This window comes from Lepidochelys kempii, chromosome 6 (genome assembly GCF_965140285.1).
Source record: "Lepidochelys kempii isolate rLepKem1 chromosome 6, rLepKem1.hap1, whole genome shotgun sequence".
In the NCBI taxonomy this organism is placed as follows: Eukaryota; Metazoa; Chordata; order Testudines; family Cheloniidae; genus Lepidochelys; species Lepidochelys kempii.
This window is the reverse complement of record NC_136385.1, coordinates 34,452,367-34,477,233: the sequence shown is the minus strand read 5'-3', so window position 1 is coordinate 34,477,233 and position 24,867 is coordinate 34,452,367.

Below are 24,867 nucleotides of genomic sequence, written 5' to 3'. Positions count from 1 at the left end.
ATTCTATGTTTGGAGCAGCTCTAATGATGGGGATTACCAAACAGAGACAGATGGTAATAACAGTAAGCAGTGTGCTTCCCTTTTCTCTACATTACTGTCACACTGGTTTTAAATACACTTTGTTGCTTCTTTAGACTCTATATGTTACTGTGGATGACTTGATTCTGCTTATTCACAACAACCTGCTGGTACTAATGTTTCCCTGTGCTTGTTTGTGATATCTGCCAGTCAGTTTAGGATCCTTCCCTTGTGAGCACACATACATAGAGCAGCAACTGCACTAGACTGAAAAGTCCTCAAAGCTCTTTTGTTAAACATTATTTTTATATTTCAAGTTATATGATGATCCAAATAAACTTCTCTAGTAACCTGAGTCTCAGTGACAAGCTGCACTGAGGTAACAGCTAGGTGAATTCCTTTTGCAGTGCAACACAGTCAACACTAGAGGTCTGTCTCTCAAGATTTTAATTACTATCAAGGTGTAACTCAAAATATTGACAACCTGAAGAAGAGCTCTGTGTGAGCTCAGAAACTTGTCTCTCTCCCCAAGAGAAGTTGGTCAAATAAAAGATATTACCTCACCCACCTTGTCTCTCTACTATTAACAGCTGACAGTCTCACAGCACGTTACTAACATAAGTAACAGCATAACACAACTTAACAAGTGCTATGGGAAAAATTAATTGGAATTCTAATAAATAGCTTTGAACCTATTATGTGTTTGTATTACAGTCAAACCAAGAGGCCCTATTGTTCTAGGCCCTTTAAAAACACAGTCATTCCCTGCCCCTAAGAATTTACAATTTAAAGAGACAAGAAGGATTATTATCTCCATTTTATAGGTTAGTAACTGAGGCCGCTCAGAGATTAAATGGCTTTCCCAAGACCATAGGGGAAGTCTGTTGCAAAGCCAGGAACATAACTTGGATTGCCTGGCTCCTTAGCTAGTGACTTGACCACAAGGCCAACCTGCCTCTCTAAAAGCCATGTGAACAACCTGACTCTACTTTATGCTTACAGAAACTTGGTCTATTTTTTAACCAGTAGTAGAGGACACGAGTAAACTCGTGCATTCAATGCTTGAATAAAGCATTGGCAAAAATTACCACTGGAGGAATTATGACAGGATTTAAATCGACTGACATATTGTGACCCAGCAGCAAATGAGCAATTGTTGGAGGACAGGAGGGAAACAAAGATACAAAAAATGAAACCATGACAGATGATGAAACAAAGGTGTTGGAAAGAGCCTTTGAAAGACATGGGCCTTGTCCTCACTGCACAGTTAACTCGAGTCCTGTCCACACACACACATCCCCTTAACTCATGTGGGATAATGCTTTCAACTTGAGTTAATGTCTCTCAAGTGAGAGGAAGGAGGCACACTGCGAAATATCAATCGAGTTGCACAGGGATCAGAATACCATGCAGAATGACTGGATTAGGACCACTGAGTAAAAGACCCACTCCAGCCAACCAACTCAAGTGTAGGTAAGTCAAGTGAACTCTGAAGTGAACACACAACCATGAAGGAAAGAATCAGAGAGATAACAAGAAGACTGTTTAAAGAAAAACCTTTTAGGAGCATTGAAAAAGTGTCTGCTGTATTAGACATGATGACTGTCATGTGCTAAATACCTATTCAGCGATCCCATCGCCATTCGTCTTTATTTCAGTTCATCTTGAGCCACTACCCTTGATGATCATGCAGTTTTATCTGGAGCTCCTCAGCCATGCTGGATGGGGCTGTAGTTAGACATATAATCATAGAAGTGTAGGACTGGAAGGGACCTTGAGAGGTCATCTAGTCCAGTCTCTTGCACTCAAGGTAGGACTATGTAATAACTAGACCATTCCTGACAGATGTTTGTCTGACCTGTTCTTAAAAACCTCCAGTGACGGAAATGCCACAACCTCCCTAGGCAATTTATTCTGGTGCTACCCTCAGAGTTAGGCCTATTCTCCTGTTCTCTCCCAGGCATCTTCTGTTGACCCCAGGCTCCACTATTGCTATGTGCCTTTTCCCTTCCACTTCCTTGTCCCTCATCTGTGAAATTTCTCTCTCAAAAACCTGACATCTTACTCAGCTTCCTTGCTCTTCTCCTCAATATTCCTTTCAATGTAGGATCATCTCAAATTGCACCTGACTCATTCTCCTTCATCCTTCTTAAGCCCCCTTTATATGTTTCCCTTCTTCTAGCATCTGTCTCCAAACCTGACTGATTCAGGCTTTCTGCCACTCTTCACAGCTCCCCTTTGCCACCCCTTTCTTATTACCATTCACCGCCTCTTAGCCCACTCCCCTTTAAATACCAATATTCTAATTTCTATATGATCTTCCACTCCATTCTTCTCTAACTCTCTCCATAGCTCTTCTCTTCTACCCACAAGTTATACCCAAATAGCTTAATTAGCAGTACTGTATCAACTCTTCCTTCCTGCTGCTGATGTAAGCATGAGTGAAAGATCTGGATACTTCTATTAATTTATCTCATCCAAATGTTTGAGTGGTGGAATTTAAAATTGATATATTGATTTGCAAGGTAACAGATCAATATCTTGGTTGGAAAGTACCCGCCAATTGACTAGACTTATCCCTTTCCATGTAGTGCCTACAGCAGCATAATGTTTCAGTTGTAGTCAGATCATGGGTGCAAAGGATTATATCTGCAGCTTGATTTGTTCTCTGCTGGTTGGAGGTATGCCCTGTGACAAATCCAGTGAATTTTGCTATAACCTGATGAATACTTGGTACAACTTGATTAGCTCTAGCTTCAGTATTGATGTAGAAAAGTGTTTCTGTTTCTTGATATATTAAGAATATAGAGCATACAGGGTATTCTTTTATGCCGAGTGAACTTTTTAGGTTATGTAAAAAAACCTCTTTAGGAGTTTTCCTTCCCATTTTAGTCCAGTCACAAACATCTCCATCATCTCACTACCAGTAAGACATTTTAAAAAGCTGCTAGGGCAATTTGAAAGCCTGATACTTGGGTCTGGCTGAGGTGTGCTCATAGCAGGACCTGTGGAGTGGGGAGGAAGGTGGTTCTATGCCAGCTTTAATATTTCTTGATTCTGGAGATGCTAAGGGCAAAAGGGCCCAGAGGACTGTAGGGACTATTTGAATTACTCTATCTAGAGCAACCTCCTATGTGATTACTGTGCTGGCAGAGGATTACCAGAGCACACCATTCTCTAACTCACTCCCTCTCTACCCGTTATGCCTCAGGGGGAGAGCGAATGGCATAGAGCCAGCTGTGTACCACCCAGGGACTCCCCTTACATCAAAGGGAGGTTCAGCAGTCCTCATAAGGCAGCACTCTGTCCCACCAGAGTGGTGCAAAGGGACCCCCATTGGGTGTCTGAGGATACGGTCCTGAATTTTCATAGCTGACTGGCACAGAATTATTGACTTAGCCCAGGTGATGGTGATCAGATCAAATGTTTCAGAAATGGTGCACCAATAAATACCACTTTGCACTTGTTTAAGAGCCAGTCTAGAAAAGGTGCAGGTGATGTTCAGAGCAGGTATATGCTCAATCACTGATTTTAAATTAGATAATCACTGATGTAAAATTTGGATATCTCTATCCATTATACTAAAACATGATTATAGTTCCTGTAAAGTTAGTAATCCTTCTGCTTATGCAGTGTTATGTAGTAATACTTCTGACCAGTGTAAGCAGAGAGATTTGGTTATTATGTAGAAGAAGTTATAATAAGAAATATGACTGCAAAAGCAAAGCAGTCAGTTGAAATTGGTCTATAATTAAATGCTTAGAAAATTCTATGCTTAGCTCATTTTAAAATCAAGTGCTTCTTTGTAGCAATTTCCTTTCTTTAATTACAATTTCCTGTCTAGTTTGACATTTACAATGCAATCTTGGGGGACATGTTTGTGATTTATTATTCTTGCTCCTATCAGGATATCACTCTGCAGAAATGAGTTTATAAAATAAGACCTCAAATTATTATGGCCTTTGACCAATAAAGCTGGCTCATAATTTCAGGCCTGAGAAAAGATTAACATTTTTGACAATCAAATGCAGAATTACCAGCGGGGGACAATTTTGGAAACTATTTCAATTTTCTGAAACATTGTACATTTTTTAATAAGAAATATATAACTGGTTATTTGGGACCAGTCTTGGAGTAGAAAGAGCTACAGTGAATTGCAAAGCAAACCTGAAATGAAGACTTTAACTTCTAACGTTGTTTAGACTCTTTTGAATGAAATTGGAATGGCTAAATCAACATGACTAGAAAATTACCTAATGGAAGAGATGTCAAAGCTCAGCTAAGTGTGGATCATGGCTGTCCTGAGGGTTTGGTTTTTTTTTTTTTGGCATTTCTGACTCTATGGGCTAATTCATCCAAAGGAGCCCAGGATTTTTTTTTTCTTCAAATTTTACTGAACAAAATTGTATTCTTAATCATTATTTCCCTGTTGGGGGTTCCGATTTAAAGAAACAGGTGTCCCAGCTAAGCTGCATTTCATATAATCCATTCTGTTGCCACTGCTTCCCCAGTGGCTTCCAGTGTAGTATAACATTAGTCCCTGGTCAGGAAAGCATCCCTATTCAGGACAGCACTTATGTGCTGCCCAGAGTAGAGGTGGAATTTAGTACATGCATAAGTAGCTTCCTGAATCATGGCCTTATTTTTGTAATTTGTCTTTCATAAGAGCTGTATTCCCAAAATGCTTTACAAACCTGCAGGAGAGCTCTGCATAGCTGGAAGCTTGTCTCTTTCACAAACAGAAGTTAGTCCAGTAAAAGATGATATGAAAAAATCCGCAGGTTTCAAGCAGTTTGCAACCTGCAGGGCCATTAGCCTGGCCACAAACAAGCACAAAAGCTGCTTAATCTACCTAGATGAAGAGCAATGGAGGGACAAATGTCCAGTTTGTAGCTCCTTCCCCATTAGACAGAGGGACTTCTGCCTATACGTTCACTTGATAGAAGAGGTGATGCATCCCACTTGATTGGAAGCATGGATGATAGAGCACCTACCTGTCTTGGTGTCTTCTGCTCCTGTGTGTGAGGGATCATCTGTGTTTTCTTTACCAGACTCTCCATTATTGCAGCACTTGGGTCTGGCAATGACATCTAAGGTGCCTTTGGCCCCCGCACTACCACCGCTCTCAGCACGTCCAGCACCATTTGCGACACTAGCTTGGTCAGTACAATCTGTGCTCATGGTCACCATGGATGCAATCAATGCTACCAGTGTGCTCAGCACCACTGACACTGCCGATCCGGTCAGCTCTGCTAGCACAGTCAGCACCACTGGGGTCATCAGTGCAGTTGACTTCATATGCTTCCCTTCTTCTAGCATCTGTCTCCACACCTGACTAATTCAGGCTTTCTGCTACTCTTCACAGCTCCCCTTTGCCACCCCTTTCTTATTACCGTTCTCTCACACCAGCACCGAGGATCTCACTGGCATTGTGACCATCTCGTCCCGTATTATCTACTGTGTGCCTGCGATATCACGACAACTGTGACTCCAGTAGGGACAGCCCCACCATTTCCTGAGGAATCCTCTGTTTTCTCCTCACACACTGAACTGGAGAGGCGCATATAACCATCCCAATTTTTCAGATCACCTAGATACCATGAAAGGGACACAGGTTCTAAGAATGGTCTTCCTAGAATGAAGCCCTTATGTGGTGCTCTCTATCATGTGTGACTTCAACTGTGGAGTCCTCCCACTCCCTTAGGCCATACTGGTCATGGCCTGTTCCAAGACCCTCATCAGATTCTCTCACTTGAAGGAGGTCCCCTTCTCCAGTCCAAGAAACCTCTGAGCAGGTTCCTCCCACCATCCCTCCTCCCACTGCTTTGGACCCTACTGACAAGGGTGAGATAATGGAGGAACCTCTGGATGTCCCTGCCCATATGCCTTTATTACCTCCAGATGAGGCTGTCACCCCACAGTCCACTTCTCTATCTCCAGAGGAGTTAGTTTTTTCCAGAACTTAATGAGACCAGTGACCACTTCTATAGGAGTACAGGTAGAGCTCATTCACAAAAATCTGCACTGTCTTCTCAATATTTTACAATCTCCTGCTCCGGGAAGGGTTGTTCTTCCCATTAACGAAGCCCTGCCAGAACTGGCAAAAGCCCTCCGGCAGACCCAGGACTCTGTACCACCTATAGCCACAAGAGCAGACAGACATCAAGTCCCTCTGAAGGACTTGGATTATTTCTTCACTCTCCAGGTCCCCAACTCATTGGTGCTCAAGGCTGCCACTGAATGCTCCCACCAGTCTCATTCCAAAGCTACTCCTAAAGACAAGGGGCTCAAGAGACTAGATATACATGGCAGGAAAGTTTACTCCACAGCCACTCTTCGAATGCACTCTTGTCCAAACAAAGTTTTATTCCTTTTTCAACAAGAGCCAAGTTTGCAGAGAATCTGCCATACAAGTATAGGGAACAGTTTATGGCTCTTGTTTTCCAGGGGCACCTCACAGCAAAAACATCAATCCAGGCAGCTATTGATGGAGCTGATACAGCCTCATGATCCATGGCTGTTGCCATTGCCATGGGATGTTTCTCTTGGCTCCAGATGTCTGGAATTCTGGAGGAGCAGCAGAATACAATCGAGGACTTGTTGTTTGAGGGGTCTAAGCTGTTCTCTCAAAGGACTGCTGATGCTATGCATACTTTGAAAAACTTCCAGGAGACTTTGCTATCACTAAGGGTTTATACCCCAAGCACAAAGAGGAAACAGTTTAGACTTCAGCCTTACTACAGATCATATCTCCAACAGAAATTCCAGGACTCTGCTAAGAGATGGTCCAGGCCTTCTTGATGTTGCCAGACAGCTTCCTCTGCATCAGGCCTTTCTTACCAGACATTGACAGCTGCTAAGCATCATTTTGACTGCTTGCTCAAGAACAGCATACCAATCTCAGCACCTATGCCATATAATTACCATTCTTTTACAGCTCTTGGAAGGACATAACATCAGACAAATAGGTGCTCGGCTCTGTAAAGAACTATGTTATCCAGTTCACCTGCTGCCCTTTCCTCAAGCCACCTTCCCTATCTCTTGTCATGGACCCATCTCATGAGGCCATATTATTTCAAGAAGAATGGTCCCTTCTGGAATTGGGAGAGATAGAGGAGGTTCCTTGCCATCACAGAGGGAGAGGATTCTATTGCCATTATTTCCTAATTCCCAAGAAATCTGGTGGCCTTTGTCCCATTTTAGACCTCAGGAGGTTGAAATGCTTCATCAAGAAAATCAAGTTCAAGATGGTTATCCTAACTTCTGCTATCGCTTCCCTGGAGAGTAGAGATTGCTGCCCTCAATTGCAAGATGCCTACTTCCACATGGAAATACATCCAGGCCACCAGAAGTACCTTCACTTCAGAACAGGAGACACCCACTACCAGCATCCCTTTGGCATGTTGTCAGCTGCATGTGTCTGCACAAAATGAATGGTGGTGGTAGTGGCCTACTTGCACTGCATAGGCATCCAAATTTTCCCTTATCTGGATGATTAGCTAGTGAGCAGAGCCTCAAATGTCCATGTCCAGAACAGCATCATCATAATCAACTGTTCTCTTGTGGACCTGAGCCTGAGTTTAGACAAATCAAAGTTACAGCTGATGCAGCAAATAACATTAATAGGAGCAGACCTCGACGCCCCAACAGCGATAGCCTACCTTCCAATAGATAGGTTTCAGTCCATAGTCACTCTGTCCGAAATCCTGAAGTCCAATCCAACCACAACAGTGCATTCCTGTCTACAGCTTTTGGGCCACATGGCCTTGTGCATGTACAGAATTCTGCACATCAGACTTCATCTTTGCCATCTTCAGGCCTGGCTCCATTTGGTGTTTCAATCATCCAGGCATTCTCTGGACATGCTAACTTGTGTACCTGCAGCAGTATTTCAGTCCCCGGACTGGTGGCTGGATCCTGGAAAATGTGCAAAGAGACATATCACCAGAATGGGCTACGATGGCTGAGAGAAGGAAGGGGGAGAGAGAGACTAAAGGGAAGATTGGACTAGTGGGTTATCTAGTCTAGCCTTCCCACTCCACCCGGTACCATGGCATAATTGATGTAATTGTTACTATTTGGGCATCTAGTCTGGTTTTGAATATAGCTAGTGATGCTGAGTTCCCAACTTCTTTCATTGCCTAACCATTCTCACTAAAATGTTTCCTTTTCCAAGGATACATATTTATGAATACATGTCACCTTCACAGCTTAATCCTTTGTACTATAGTACGGTCATGAAAGTTCACAGTTACCTAGCCTAGAAAGGTGTGGGTAGATGTGAACTTTAAGTATTTACATAATTTTCAAAATGCAAAATTTACAAAAGACCCTTACATGCAAGTTCATCTCCACCAGAACTTTCTATGCAAATAAACCCTGCATTCACATTGGCCCATGCAGCATGTGTTCACCTCAGTCTGTTAGGTATCAGCCAGCGACAGATCAGTGGTTTAAAAAACCACAACAGTACTGGAAACTACCCATGGGATTGTGATGGGGTGCCAGATTCCACACTAAGGCCGAGATAGGGGAAGGGCTGGAGCAGTACTAGGACCAGATGGCTCTGTCCCTCAGGCACTGCCGAGCATGCTCCTGGGGAAAACCACAGTATAAGGGTAGCTCCAACAGCCCCAGCAGGGAGAGAAGAGAGGAGCTATTTCCTGGATGGCCACTGCTCAGCAGTAGCAGCGGGAGGAGAAACTGTCACCAAGGAGGGTCTTGCCCCCGCCCCTGAGGGAGGTAGAAGTAGGGGCGAGAGCACCAGAGGGTCACAGACATAGGCCCTAGACTGTAGGAGTTTAAAGCAAGCACTTCAACACAACTGTGGCCACATTCCAAACTGAGACACTGGGTGTGGTAGGAAGTGCCCAAAGGAAAGTGAGCAGGGGGCTGGATTAATCCAGGCCATTCCATGTCGCTATACTTTCAGGACTCCGGGTCAGGACCTGGTGGAACGGGAGGGCTTGGGTCCTCCCACCCTACCCCAGAGCCACAACTCCTGGTTCCAAGAAGGGAAGGAGGAAGGGGTATGGCAAAAGAGCCAGGCCAAAAGGAACCTTATCCAGAGGGTCTGGGACATATTGAACTGAAAGCAAGACTGAGGTTAGAGGCCCAGACCACTAGGCCTGCTGACCGACCAAATCCCACCACTTTAGGGATATTTCCCCCCATGAATAGGACCCTAATACAGCGATCTACACCACTTCCCTAGTCTCCAATTTGACTGACATTTCCAAACTGAAAGAATAGCCTCTCCTTTCCAAATCTTTTGTGCTCTTCTTTGAGAAGCACAGTGGCACTTATGAATCCTGTGCTGTTTGAACTTCCATACACTGAGGAAAACATACTTCTTAGGGGCTGGTTTCAGAGTATTTGCAAAAAGAAAAGGAGTACTCATGGCACCTTAGAGACTAACCAATTTATTTGAGCATAAGCTTCCATGAGCATAAGCTTCTCATGGAAGCTTATGCTCAAATAAATTGGTTAGTCTCTAAGGTGCCACAAGTACTCCTTTTCTTCTTAGGGGCTGATGCTCCACTGGTGGAAATCAGTATAGGTCCTCTGAAGTCAATGGAGTTGTGCCGATTTACATCAGCTGGTGATTTGGCCCTTCCTATTTAAAAGACCTTTCCAGCACTGTGTGTTTGACTCTTTCTGTTAAATCATTCAATCAGTGTATGGATGATATATATTTTTAATGCGTTCACAGCTGTTTTAGGCCCTGGACAGAAAGAGTCAATTTGGTGCTGGCAGACTCTTCTGTCGTAACATTATTCTTTTAAAGGTCATACCAGTAACTGTTTTAGCAGCAGCCAGTGACATATACTGCAGCATAAGTGTTCCCAGGAAGATATCACAAATCCAGATGAAGAGGTAAACCATTTTGCTAAATGACAACTCCAACTTACTACCACCACTGTGACATGTCTTCCATTGCTATAATAATGCAATTTACCAGAATTACTCTTGGAGCCATCCCTGACAGCCTTGCAGTCACAGTGAGCCCTTTCCCATTTGACTTCAGGAGAATTGCAGATTCCCTGATAGACTGAATTAATAAATATTTGCAGGCTTCTCCTCCATCCCTAGCAATTATCCTTCTGTCCAGCATCTAGCATTCCTGCTGCAGAAAAAGAAGATGGCACAAATATCTCAAGGTATTGATTTTCTGTGGTATCAATGTTCCCTTGTCACTGGACAACAAATGTAAAAACAGTTTGGTGGGAAAACAGTCTTTAAACTGTTGTTTTAACCTTAGCCTACAGCACCTCCACCAACAGTGGCATAGTCATAGAACAAGATTTACAGCATTTCCGTTTATATTTAGGCACCTATATATAAGTGGCCTTATTTTCAAAAGTGCTAAGCACCCACCCGCTCCCACTGATTTCATTAGGAGCATCAGGATTACGGTCCCCTGGTGCTAGATGTTGCACTAAGACATGATTCCTGCTCTAGAGGGCTTTTTGTAGCAGTGAGACCTATCTTGTCCAGCCAGGATAAAACTCCTATTGATTTAAATGGGAGTGTTGTGTATGATAAGTCAAGCATTTAGAATCAGAAGGTAATATCTCATGGATTCAAAGTCAAATTCGGAAATGATCATTTTTCTGGACCTCACACATTGTGTTTGATCCTTCTCTCACTGAAGTCAATGGGAGTTTTGTCACTAACATCAACAGTGAGCCCAAGATATATTGTTTTATCATCTATTTCTTATTTGTACAACACCTGTACTGTACTTGGTGTGTTATAGACAGGCAAGAAATCCAGGCGCCTGATTCGCATCTCCAACATGTTTTATGTGAGTGTAATGCCATTGGCTTCGGATTTACAGCAAAGGAGGAAATATCAGAATTAGGCCTTGAATACCTGCCCTATAGATTTTATAATTTACATGTGCGATGCTAATGTACAAATGCAGGAAAGCAGAGGGCATGCAGTAAACAGTGTGACTGGCCTATGAAGTTTAACACATGCTTTGCTAGTTCCATAACATTTGTCTGGATTTCAAATACTGCCCAGGCAAAATTAATTGCCTGCACATTTTGAAAATCTAGTCCAGTTTTTTTTTCTGGCCCCTGTTTGCTTTTGTCTGCCAAAAATAACTCTGAGACATGTTGTATGGAAGTCAGGATTATCCATGTAAAACAGTAATAGTCTCATGCACAAAAATGAGCAGGCTGCTGATTGTAATATGTTTAAAGGGTCAGCAGAAATCTATAAGTGGTCAAGAAACAAGACAAACACCAGCCACTAGTCTGATGCGAAAAGCAACATCCATTAAGTCCATTAAATTTAACATTGAAATCAATGTTTAAACCACACAAAGTAATTAGTGTAATTCATATTACAGACCTTTTGGATTTTTGAAACCAAGTTTAATTATATTGAAAAATGACAGCTTCATTTTCCCTCTCCAGTTAGGTTACTACAGTGTTCTCCATACTTTTATTAAGGCCGGGTGCCGATCTTAGGTTTTTAATGACATCCAGCAAAGTAGTGTTTCAGCCATTTGAGGAACAATAAATCAGTTTAGATTCTTTTTGAATGGAGACAATACTGATCAAGTATCTTTTAAATCATTTTCCTTTATCATTTCATATTATAAAGTGGAGCTGTTCATTTGAAACTGCCCACCCTCCCCACGCTTGCCCTCCAAAAAAAGTTTTAAAGTACTACTTAGGTTCTCTGCCTCCCTTTCCCTGCATCAATGGACAATGAATGAGCTACTGCTAAGCTTTGGAAAGTTATCCCTATAATTCTTTGCCAATACAAACACCACAAAACTTTTACAAAGTCGTTCAGTAGCCGGCCAGTTTGAAAGATCTAGTGCTACTTTATCCCATGAACTCAGAGCCCTTAGTGTTGTGGAAGGTGTTGTCAAGGATTGTAAATGGGACAATGAAGACACAGGCATGGAATGCTAATTTTTACAGTATTTTCATTACTTACATTGAAAAAAGGCAGAATGTTGTTCTTAATTCCACCATTCCTGTACATTTCTACAATCCCTATTTGTCCTGTTCTCTCTCTCTCTTTTTATTTCCCCCTTGTCTGTTTCTTCCATCTATTTGCGGGTTTTTTAAGGATAGCATTTTACTAACGGCATTAGTGGAAAAAATGTGCTATTAGGGAAAATGGCAATGGCTTCCCTTTCTCTACTTTTGTTAGCACGGTACTGTCTATGCTCTTGAATAATCAATGTAGAGATCAGTACCTGTAGCTTTAATACTGTTCCTGGCTCCACATTATATTTCCCAGAGGAGCAACCTTGCTTACCACCAAAGAATAGACTGCCTTCCCCATTACACACAAGCCAAATGTTAGTAATGTCAATGCTCAACTTCAGCCTAAATTGATGACACTATAGAGTGGGAATATGCTGAAACTGTGAGCCTTGCACTGTGGCACTCCCTGACTCTGCTTATTTCTTTTCCTGAGCAGCCCCAAATACTTCACTCTGTTAAAATACAGATTAGTTTGTGACACCACCTAGCAAAAGCCCACAGACATAAATAAAAGATAGTATCTTAGTAATATGCTAGTGGAAAAATAATGAAAAGGGATCAAAATTTCCAGGTTCTATATAGTACTGTAAAGTGAAAGAGCTCAGCCCAAGGGGCTTACATACAGGCACAACGGTACACTTCAGGAGAAGAGAGACCAATCCAACAGGGAGATATGGCTGTGCATGGCCAGACCTCAACTGTGTTATCAAACAGTCCAGAGAGGAGAATGGGGGAGATTTGCTTATGTTAATTTGGGCTCATCCCGTTGGAGAGGTGATGTGTGATTATTTGTTTAGAGTCACAATAAACATAAAAAAGAAAGCTCAGGGTGCCAGGCACTTCTTACATAATTTTAAAAATATGGCAATATAAAAAACCCAGTAGCTTCCCCCCCAAATTAGGATATAGCCAACCATAGGCAACAGTCAAATCATACGAGTCCTGCATCCTGACAACAAATGCTAGTCCTTGTTGCTCACCTCCGCAAAGAGTAAGGGGTAAAGAGATGGCCTTTGCGATATGCCCTGAGGGTCAACAGATTTATGCCATTTCTGATTAAAGTGAGGAGTGCATTCCCGAGCTAATGGCTGACACCCACATAGCTATGTGTGTGAAAAAGCCACCCCCTCCCCGAGAAACGTAGTTAAGCCAACCTATGTTGTGGTGTAGACAGCGCTCAGTCGACAGCAGAATTCTGCTGTTGACCTAGCTGCTGCCTCTTGAGGAGGAGGACTACCTACAGCAATGCTCCCATCACTGAAGTGAGTGTTTACACTGAAGCGGTGCCATTGTCACGTTTTAAGTCTAGCCATCGTCTGAAAAGATCCAATTTAAGTGATGATGCTGATCACAGCTCTACGGTATGACATGGAGGTAGAGACCATCTCTCACATAGACGAGTTCCAAGCCGCATAGAGCCTTTTAGGTCGAACCCATGACCTTAACCTCCATGTGGTGCATATCTCGGTGCATTCCTATCAGGTGCTCCAGGCAAGTTATAATGTTAAGGAAGTGAACCTCTGTGTTTTGCACCCTCTTTATCTTCCAAGCTGGTTCATGATGTAGTCTAATATAGAGTGCATTGCAGTAGGCTATAGTAGCAAGAGTTGCATCCCAAAAGAAGCTATCACAATTTCCAAAGAAAGATTAAAAAGCCTTCCTTCCAACTGCTGGGATATGGTCAGTGTCCAAACAAAGATTAAAAAGCCTTCCTTCCAACTGCTGGGATATGGTCAGTGACAAAGGATGGTCTCTCACCATCAATGCAAGTGGGAGATACCTTCACCACAGCTCCTGGATGCTTCTCCACAACCTATTAACAACACTTCCGTCTTCTGTGGACTGAGCTTCAGCCAGCTAGCCCTTACCCATGTGTACCTAACACTGCAGAAGGTATTCAACAGCATTGCCAGAATCAAAAGAGATTAAGAAATACAGCTGGTTGTTGTCAGCGTACTGAAAATACTGAAGCCCTTCCACCCTCACTAATCCTCCAAACAGCCCCATATGCACATTGATCAAGGGGGTGGGAGGGAGATGAAACCCAAAGAAACCTCCCCCCATCCTCCAAAGGTAACTACAGCAGTGGTTCTCAACCAGGGTTACGTGTACCCCTGGTAGAACACAGAGGTCTTCCGGGGGTACATCAACTCATCTAGATATTTGCCTAGTTTTACAGCAGGCTACATAAAAAGCACTAGCGAAGTCAGTACAAACTAAAATTTCATACAGATGATGACTTGTTTATACTGCTCTATATACTAGTCACTGAAATGTTAGTACAATATTTATATTCCAATTGATTTATAATTTTGTGGTAAAAATGAGAAAGTAAGCAATTTTTCAGTGATAATGTGCTGTGACTTTTGTATTTTTATGTCTGATTTTGTAAGCAAGAAGTTTTTAAGTGAGGTGAAACTTGGGGTATGCCAGACAAAGCAGCCTCCTGAAAGGGGTACAGTAGTCTGGAAAGGTTGAGAGCCACTGACTTACAGATATAACAATATCAGCATGGGTGGCTGATTTCCATCTATCGCCAGGAGCAGATCACTTACCAGTGCAGTCTTTGTGACTTATTTAGGTTTGTCCTCCAACTGACAAGGGTCAAAAACACCTGGGGCAGCCAGATTCTCTGAGAATTGTCTTGTCACAATTTTTAAGTAACAAAATTAGTTGCGGGCGGTAACACTTTACTCTGATTCTGGCTGTTGGGCTATGTGCAGTGGGGGAAGGAGGCTGGCTATATGGAATTTAGTGGCCTGTGATATACAGAAGGTGAGACTAGAATAGATGGCCTGTTAGTCCCTTCTAGCCTTAAACTCTAGGGTATGTCTACACTACGAAATTAGGTCGATTTTATAGAAGTCGATTTTTAGAAATTGATTTTATACAGTCGATTGTGTATGTCCCCACTAAGCGCATTAAGTCGGCAGAGTATGTCCTCAATACCGTGGCTAGCATCGACTTATGGAGCAGTTCTTCCACAGTTCCTGCAGTCTCCGCTGCCCATTGGAATTCTGGGTTAAGCTGCCAATGCCTGATGGGGCAAAAACATTGTGGAGGGTGGTTTGGGGTACACTTCATCAGTCGACCCTTCCTCCTTCCCTCCCTCTGTGAAAGCAATGGCAGACCATTGTTTCACGCCTTTTTTCCTGGGTTACCCATGCAGACACCATACCACGGCAAGCATGAAGCCCGCTCAGCTCACCGTCACCGCTGCTGTTGTGAGCATTGTAAACACCTCGCGCATTATCCTGGAGTATATGCAGAACCGGGCTCATAGATGCCAGCACGAGGATAATTGTGATGAGGACATGGACACAGATGTTCCTGAAAGCATGGGCTGTGGCAATTGGGACATCATGGCGGCAGTGCGGCTGGTTGATACAGTGGAACGCCGATTCTGGGCCTGGCAAACAAGCACAGACTAGTGGGACCACATAGTGTTGCAGGTATGGGATGATTCACAGTGGCTGCGAAACTTTCGCATGCGTAAGGGCACTTTCCTTGAACTTTGTGAGTTGCTTTCCCCCGCCTTGAAGCACAAGAATACCAAGATGAGAGCAGCCCTCACAGTTGAGAAGCGAGTGGCGATAGCCCTGTGGAAGCTTGCAAAGCCTGACTGCTACTGGTCAGTCTAGAATCAATTTGGAGTGGGCAAGTCTACTGTGGGGACTGCTGTGATCCAAGTAGCCAGTGCAATCACAAACGTTCTGCTGTCAAGGGTAGTGACTCTGGGAAATGTGCAAGTCATACTGGATGGCTTTGCTGCAATGGGGTTCCCTAACTGTGGTGGGGAAATAGACGGAATGCATATCCCTATCTTGGCACTGGACCACCTTGCCAACCAGTACGTAAACCGCAAGGGGTACTTCTCAATGGTGCTGTAAGCACTGGTGGATCACAAGGGACATTTCACCTACATCAAAGTGGGATGGCCGGGAAAGGTGCATGATGCTCGCATCTTTAGGAACTCCGGGCTGTTTGAGCAGTTCCAAGAAGGGACTTACTTCCTAAACCAGAAAATAACTGTTGGGGATGTTGAAATGCCAATAGTTATCCTGGGGGACCCAGCCTATCCCTTGCTCCCATGGCTCATGAAGCCATACACAGGCAGCCTGGACAGTAGTCAGGAGCAGTTCAACTATAGGCTGAGCAAGTGCAGAATGGTGGTAGAATGTGCATTTGGACATTTAAAAGCACGCTGGCGCAGTTTACTGACTCGGTTAGACCTAAGCAAAACCCATGTTCCCATTGTATTGCTGCTTGCTGTGTGCTCCATAATATCTGTGAGAGTAAGGGGGAGACGATTATGGCAGGGTGGGAGGTTGAGGCAAATCGCCTGGTGGCCGATTTTGAGCAGCCAGACACCAGAGCGATTAGAAGAGCACAGCAAGAGCACAGCAAGGCTTTGAAAACCAGTTTCATGACTGGCCAGGCTTTGGTGTGACAGTTGTGTGTGTTTCTCCTTGCTGTAAACCCACCCCCTTTGTTGATTTTAATTCCCTGTAAGCGTACCACCCTCCCCCCTTCGATCACAGCTGGCAAAGGAAATAAAGTAACTATTGTTTTGAAACCATGCATTCCTTCTTTATTAATTAAAAAAAAGTGAGATAAGTGAAAAGGTAGCCTGGGTGGGGTGCGGTGCGGGAGGAGGGAAGGACAAGGCCACATTGCTTATTGTAGCCACACTACAAATCAAAGCTATTTGAATGACAGCCTTCTGTTGCTTGGACCATCCTCTGGAGTGGAGTGGCTGGGTGCCCAGAGCCTCCCCCTACCCTCGTTCTTGGGCATCTGGGTGAGGAGGATATGGAACTTGGGGAAGAGGACAGGCGGTTATACAATGGATGCAGCGGAAGTCTGTGCTCCTGTTGGCTTTCCTGCAGCTCCAACAGACGCTTCATCATGTCCGTTTGCTCCCCCATTAGCCTCAGCATCGCCTCCTGCCTCTGCTCTTCAGGCTCACTTAATGCTTTCCTGGCCTCTAACATTGAATGCCTCCATGAATTAAGCTGTGCCCTATCAGTGTGGGAGGACTGCATGAGCTCGGAAAACATGTTATCGCGAGTGCTTTTTTTTCGCCTTCTAATCTGCGATAACCCCAGGGACAGAGATGATAGGGGGAGCATAGAAACATTTGTACCTGGGGGGAGGTAAAAAGGGAGAGTAAAATTTAAGATGATACATTTCTGAGAACAAAAGGGAGACTCTTTCACAGTGAATCAAGCAATTCACAGCAAACAGCACGTGTGCTTTAGGTACAAGGTCACATTTTGCCTTTTATATTGAGTGCCTGCCGGTATGGTGACACATCACAAATGGCTGGGCAACAGAATTCAGTTTCCAGGCAGCCATGGTAAGCCTTTTGGTATGTGGGGTTGGCTTCGTACGCCTTCATAACATGTGGGAATGGTTTCAAACTGCAGTGCCATCCTTTCCCATAGCAAGCAATGCCGGTTGGGTTTCACATTTAAAAGGAGGGGCTGTGGTTTTCTGGTGGATGTGCAGCACACACCTCCCCCCACCCCGCCGCGTGGCTATTCTCTGGGATGATCTCTTCACCCCTCCCCCCACCCCGCCGCGTGGCTATTGTCCGGGATGATCCCTTTTCGCCAAGTGCAAACAACGCAGCAGGAACGGGGTCCTTTTACTGTTCCCTTACAAAAATTCCCCTATTTCAACCAGGTGACCATGAATGATATTACTCTCCTGAGGCTAACACAGAAAGATAAAGACCGAATGTTGCTTGAATGCGACCAAAACCCAGGACCATTCTCTGCCATGCTTTGTGCTGCAATGATTCCAGAATACTTGCTACTGGCTTGGTGTGGTAAAGTGTCCTACCGTGGAGGATGAAATAAGGCAGCCCTCCCCAGAAACCTTCTGCAAAGGCTTTCAGAGTACCTCCAGGAGAGCTTCATGGAGATGTCCCTGGAGGATTCCTGCTCCATCTCCAGACACGTTAACAGACTTTTCCAGTAGCTGTACTGGCTGCGAATGCATCCCAATTCTTCAGGGCAAATCAAACATTAAACCCTGTACTGTAGTTACAATGTGCACTCACCAGAGCTGCCTTCTCTGGCTTCAGGTTCGGGGATCCTGCCTTGGGAGGATATTGGCTCCTGGCTGCCGGGGAGAACGGATTCACCGCTTGCCTGCTGCGCATTCTCCTCCTCCTGCCTCATCCACAAAATCCTCCTCCCTGTTGCGTGAGACTCCCCCCTTGTAGGTATCCACGGACAGTTGTGGGGTAGTGGTTGGCCCCCCCCCCCTCGGAATCCCATGCAGCTGATCATAGAAGCGGCATGCATGGGGCTCTGACCCGGAGTGACTGTTTGCCTCCTTTGTCTTTTGGTAGGCTTGACTTTCATATGGCACTGCTGTGTGTCCCTGTTGTAGCCTCTCTCCACCATGCCCTGTGCGATTTTGGCAAATATATTGCCATTTCTTCTTTTTGATCGGAGTTCTGCCTGCACAGATGCTTCTCCCCATACAGCAATCAGATCCAGTGTCTCCCTTTCGGTCCATGCTGGAGCACGTTTGCGATTCTCGGGGGGGGGGGGGGGGGGGACGACTGCATGGTCACCTAGGCTGCTGAACTCGCCATGCTGACCAAACAGGAAATGAAATTCAAAATTTCCTGGGGCTTTTCCTGTGTACCTGGCTAGTGCATCGGAGTTCAAAGTACTGTCCAGAGCGGTCACATTGGAGCACTCTGGGATAGCTCCCGGAGGCCAGTACCGTTGATTTGTGTCTGCACTACCCCAAATTCGACCCAGCAAGGTTGATTTTAGCGCTACTCCCCTCGCTGGGGAGCAGTACAGAAGTCGATTTTAAGAGCCCTTTAGGTCGATGGAATGGGGTTGGTTGTATACGCATTCATTTTAAAATCGACCTAACGCGGCTAAATTCGACCTAACCCCATAGTGTAGACTAGGGCATGACTTAAATTGCCAAGAAAAAACTCGTGAGTATGAATAGTGCAGAGTTTTTGTAAGCAGAGAGGAGGTCTGAGGTGTATGCACCAGTGAAGGGCCTTGAATGGGAAGAAGAGAGCTTGGTGCAGAAGGTAAGAGGAAACCAGTGTAGAAGTATAAGAAAGGGGCAGAGACCTGATCAGAGTGGAGGGACAGGGATTTTTCTGTTACTCTTTGGATCAAATAAAATTCAGTAAGATAGGAGAGTAAGAGGCCCAAGAGACAAGCAAAGTTATCGTGGTGATGGTATTTGTTTTTTTAAAGACTAGAGCAGCGCTCGCTCAATGCTAGTGTGGAAGGCACAGGCAAAGATATATGTTATGAAGATGGGAGCTCTCTAGGGCACTGACTAGTGTTTTGCTGATAGTGAAGAAGGGGAAAAATTTAGAGAGAGAGTGTAGGAACAAGCAGTAGGATCTTGGAAAAGTCTGGAAATGAGGGGAGAAGGAAGGAGAGGAGTCAAAACCAGAGCAGGTTTCAGAGTAGCAGCTGTGTTAGTCTGTATCCACAAAAAGAAAAGGAGGACTTGTGGCACCTTGGAGACTAACAAATTTATTGGAGCATAAGCGTTCATGAGCTACAGCTCACTTCATCGGACGCATGCAGTGGAAAATACAGTGGGGAGATTTTATATACATAGAGAACATGAAACAATGGGTGTTACCGTACACACTGTAGAAGGGTGATCAGGTAAGGTGAGCTATTACCAGAAGGAGAGAAAAAAACCTTTTGTAGTGATAATCAAGGTGGGCCATTTCCAGCAGTTGACAAGAATATGTGAGGAACCGTGGGGGGGCGGGGGGATAAACATGGGGAAATAGTTTTACTTTGTGTAAATGACCCAATGTAATGACCCATCCACTCCCAGTCTTTATTCAAGCCTAATGTAATGGTGTCCAGTTTGCAAATTAATTCCAATTCAGCAGTCTCTTGTAGCAGTGGTGTTAGTAAGAGAGGAAGTGAGTAAAAGGGAAAGCTCAGAACACAAGATGTTTAGTTTGTGATATATTGAGCCCTGTTCACTCCTGGCTTAACTCTCTGAAGTCAGGGGAGTTATACCAATTATAAATTTAGTGCAATGGGTCAAATCCTGCACTGACATCCCTTGCAATCTCTTTGACCTCAGGGGGTGTATGGCAAGGCAACATCTTTCTTGTTGAGTTTGATGTGGCATGAAGCCTCCAGGAAGGAATGTCGGAAAAATACACGACTACACAGGGAAGCCCTGAGAGAAGTTTTAAGGTTGTGTTGCAGCTGAAGTCCAGACAGAGTGTTTCCTTCCCCGCCATCCGCCCAACCCATAATGAAACCTTTGGCCATATTTTCTGTGTTGGAAATTTGGATCCATTTCCTTACATTTGGATAGTACAGATAACTGCACGTGAACACTTTATGCAATGTCAGGGTTTTTTGATTTTGGCAACAATTTTGTCTTGAGTGATGGAAGAAGTTGAAGTAACTTGAATATTAGATTTAGATTTCTCCGTCCACAGAAACAAATGTTTCATTTGGCAACCTCCATTTATTAATGTATTCTTTTGCATCACCTCCTAGCTACATCTCAAGATCTCCTAGGTGAGAAGGCAAAAAACAAAACAAAAAAAACCCAGAAATACAAGCCCAGTTTCCCCAAGAATGGAGTACATTATTCTCTTTTTCTTTTCCATTATTCAGCGAATGCACTTGGAGATTATACTCTCTGAACCAGATCCTCAGATGGTGTAAATTGGCATTGCTCCACTGAATTCACTGAAGCTGTGCTGATTTACAGCAGCCAAGGATCGAGCCCTCCGTATTTAAGGGCTTAAATAATATAAGATCAGCTTTCCTGAGGGAGCTTGTTCCATCTCAGCAACTGAGATTAGTGAGGTTGGAAGGCAGGAGTTGCTGACTCTCACCAGGAATACATTTGCAATGGTGGGGGCTTCTCTGTTCGGAGGATGAAGCTCAGGAATGCTCTTCCCCTTGAGATACTCCAGAGCACATCTTTGGCATCGTTCAGAGTGAGGCTTAAGATACTTTTCTGTTCCATATGTTTTTTTCAAGTGCTGGGTTGTTTGTTTGTTCTTTGCTGAGGAAGAGATGTTGGAGGTATTGGCTTTGCTCTCTTTGACGATTTGGGGGCATATTAACCCATATATTGTAGGACAGATCTTGCCCTCGTCACTACCCAGTGCATCCTCTGCAAAAAGATTCCTGAGAGCCTGGGCAGGATTCCCTAGAGAAGGCCAGAGATGAGCTATGGAGTACAATTTGTTGGTGCTCTGAGAGGGGATTGAAGTGCACCCTGAGCTAGTTGTGACTGCAGTGCATGTGCAAATCAGATGCGGGGAGGGGGCGAGATACATATGACACACCCTGGCCCATAGACCTGGTTGCCTTCAGTACATAGTGCACAGGCTGGCATATTTGCCAAGTATTTCTCCAAAGCTGACTACTGAGACCCACTTGAACAGATCATGTCCTGTTGCTGGGGGTGGGAAGAAGGGAGAGGCTCTGTATACTCACTCTCCTCACTCTTAAAAAGCACAGAGGGCAGGACTTAGTCTTATCAGTTAACTCTCTGTCTGGAATTTCCCTGAACAGATCTAAATTTCCACCCCTTATTGGCTCTTCAAATTCACTCAACAGCGTTTTTTATGATTTTACTTTTAACTTCATGGACAAGCAATTCTAAATGAGTATCCGACACTCAATAGTCAAAATTTGAGCTGTGTGGCTTAGTTATGATGGGTCAGACAAATTCCTTAGTGGATGAGCAAACAAGCAAGCACGTCTAATAATAATCATACGTGAATTTAAAATGTGCTTCCCATTGATGCTCACCACTTATGTGACTTTGGAAATTCACTTTGTACAATTTGTTGTTGCCAGCATTTGTATTATAGTTGTGCCTACTGGTCCCAACCAGGATTGGGGCCTCTTTGTACTAAGTACATGCCCAAAGTGAGAAGCAGTCCCTTCCCCACAGTTTACAATCCAAATAGATAAGATAGACAAAAAAGGAAATAGAGACACAGCAAGATGAAGTGTCTTGCCCAAGCTCACGCCTGTGTTAGTAAAACTTGATCACTTGAGTGTTCACAGAAAGTAAATTTAAAAGGAGAGGAAGCTTGGCCAAAGCAAGTTCATTTAAAAAACTGAGCAAGCATGTGCAGAAAATATTCTGCATTACTTGTGCAGATTCCCCTCTACACACACTTTAGTTATTTCACACATGCCTGAGCAAAGCTGACAATGAGTAGTGTGTTCACGTTCTTTTATTTAGTTATGTGTAAATAAGTGACTTGATTCTCCAGTGTGTTTAACTCCAGTTTTATGCCAGTGCACTTCTACTGAGAATAGAGTAGCACCAGTGTGAAACTGGAGTAAGGTGGGGGAGAATTGGTCCCAAGATCCTTTGCTACAACTTGTTCCCAGTAGGGCTGCGGTGAAGTCCTTGTTTGATTAACAGACCAGTGGGTGCTGTTTATTGGCCAGACTTTCTTCTCATTGTGCAGTACCTTCGACCTTGCTGAGCCACAGAAACACATTATGCATTAAGGCAGGAGCATAACTTTAAGCCCATGTTAAGTCCATCCACATTCAGCAAATGACTTTAATGCATGTGCCTTAAGTGCTTTGCTGAATTGGGGCCTGAGACCTCCTCTTTCTGGAGGACTGTGACCCTGCCCACTCAGTATCACAATCAAGGACTGACAGTTGCACTCTGCCTGAGTCAATTTGCAGGAAGCAGCACCAAAAATATGCAAGGTTTTTGACACTCTGAAATTCCTGCAACAACTCAGCTTATACTACTACTGAGAATGCAGCAGTACAAGCCATAGGGGAGCCTTCTTGAGTATCTTGAGGCCTACTCTTGCATAGCCCATACAAGTGAGAGGGGAGCTGTCCCAGCACCAGTCTGTGCCACATCCCCCTAAAGGGTGAGTAGTAGATTCAGTATGCAGTAGACAGATGGAGCCTGCTGTCACTGACTTGAATGGACCCCCCCAATGTGGCCACTTTTTGCCCTCCTTTTCTGTTGTCTCACGGGAACAGGCACTCCTAGCTGATCACTTGTTTGAGAAGGGAGAAAACTGGGACAATAAGAGGGATTGAGCTACAGCAGAGGTCTCTGGGCACAAAAATCTTTCCCACTGAAGCTGAGCTGCTGTTGCTTCTTGTCAGTCAGCTTAGGCGTATTCCCCCAGAGCACCAGACAGCCATATCTGAGATGCAGACTGTTCACAGCCACAACATATGCAGATTTCTCACCACATACTGCGGCACCCATTCTTTACGTGGACATGAGTATGTCAGGTATTACACTGTGGCCTAAATCCCAAAGCCACTGTGACTATTGGACCAGATCCTTGGCTGAAATGAAGTGGTGAAGTGTGTTTACACCAGATGATGATCGGAGCCACTCCTGCTGGTAATAGCTTATCTTAAGTGATCACTCTCCTTACAGTGTGTATGATAACACCCATTTTTTCATGTTCTGGGTGTATATAAACCTCCTCACTGTATTTTCCACTGAATGCATCCGATGAAGTGAGCTGTAGCTCACGAAAGCTTACGCTCAAATAAATTGGTTAGTCTCTAAGGTGCCACTAGCACTCCTTTTCTTTTTGTGAATACAGACTAACACGGCTGCTACTCTGAAACCTGTCTATGCATCTGTTTCTTAGAACAGTCACTATGTATAATACTTTTGGATTCAAAGGTACATATCTCTTAATTCGATTTTCATTTCTTATTGGGGAGTGAGGAGAGAGTTCCACTTAACAGCAGTTTTAGTGGTCTGAAGTTATCCAAAGTGTCCCCATATCTATTTTTCTTAAATGGAGCAATTCTACATCTTATGCAGTACAAAACTCTTTTTGGGGGGGGTGAAGGGTATGGTTAGAGTACACCTTTCATCAAACTCTCTGTCCTTGAAGTCAATCAGTTTAGTGTAGCGAAAATCTCCAGAGAAATTCATAATCTGAATTCTTGGTAGTAGATCATTAGGCCCAAAACATTAGCCATCAGATATTTCTCCCATTGTTAATATTTATCCACAGAAGAGCTGTACACCAGTTCTTTGCAAATTCATATCTCTTTGCCAAACAAGGAGATGGAGCTGTGACTTCCCAGCTGTTTTATATTCAATGAGGGTTGTCACTGGAACTTAGAAATTCATGAAGAGATGCAAATTTGCAGAGATCACGACTGTGAAGATGATGATTGTTGCCAGATTTACATCAATCCTATAGGGTTCCCCCCCCCCTTGAAAATTGAGATGCCATTTTGGTGATTCATGTGGAAAATAAAAACACTGGAATCTTTTACTTCTTTGGGTGGCCTGCTAAGTTAAGTGGTTACCTGGAACAGACAACAGACCACTCCATGAGGCTGTTGACTGAAGCTAGTGAAGAAAAGGGATATTTTAAGGCTGTGAATCTGCTATAAAAGGTAGTCTGTAAGGATAACTCACTATACTGCAGTGGATAGAGAAATCAAGTATTCAGCTAAACATAATGGCAGAGAGCTTTATACAGAGGCTACAGTATGCTGTATGTATGCATGCTGCATGAAAGTATACAGTAGAGGGCTTCTACCTTTGAATTACATTGTACAGATGTATTAATTGTAAATACAAAGATCACTGTTCTTTCTATATGCTGTCTATTTTTCAGCCATATATAGGGCATGAATAAACCATTCCATTGCTTCATTCAATATCTGTAACTACCACTATAATGACCATGTACTGATCTATTTCAGAGTAGCTGCCGTGTTAGTCTGTATTTGCAAAAAGAAAAGGAGTACTTGTGGCACCTTAGAGACTAACAAATTTATTTGAGCATAAGCTTTCATGAGCTACAGCT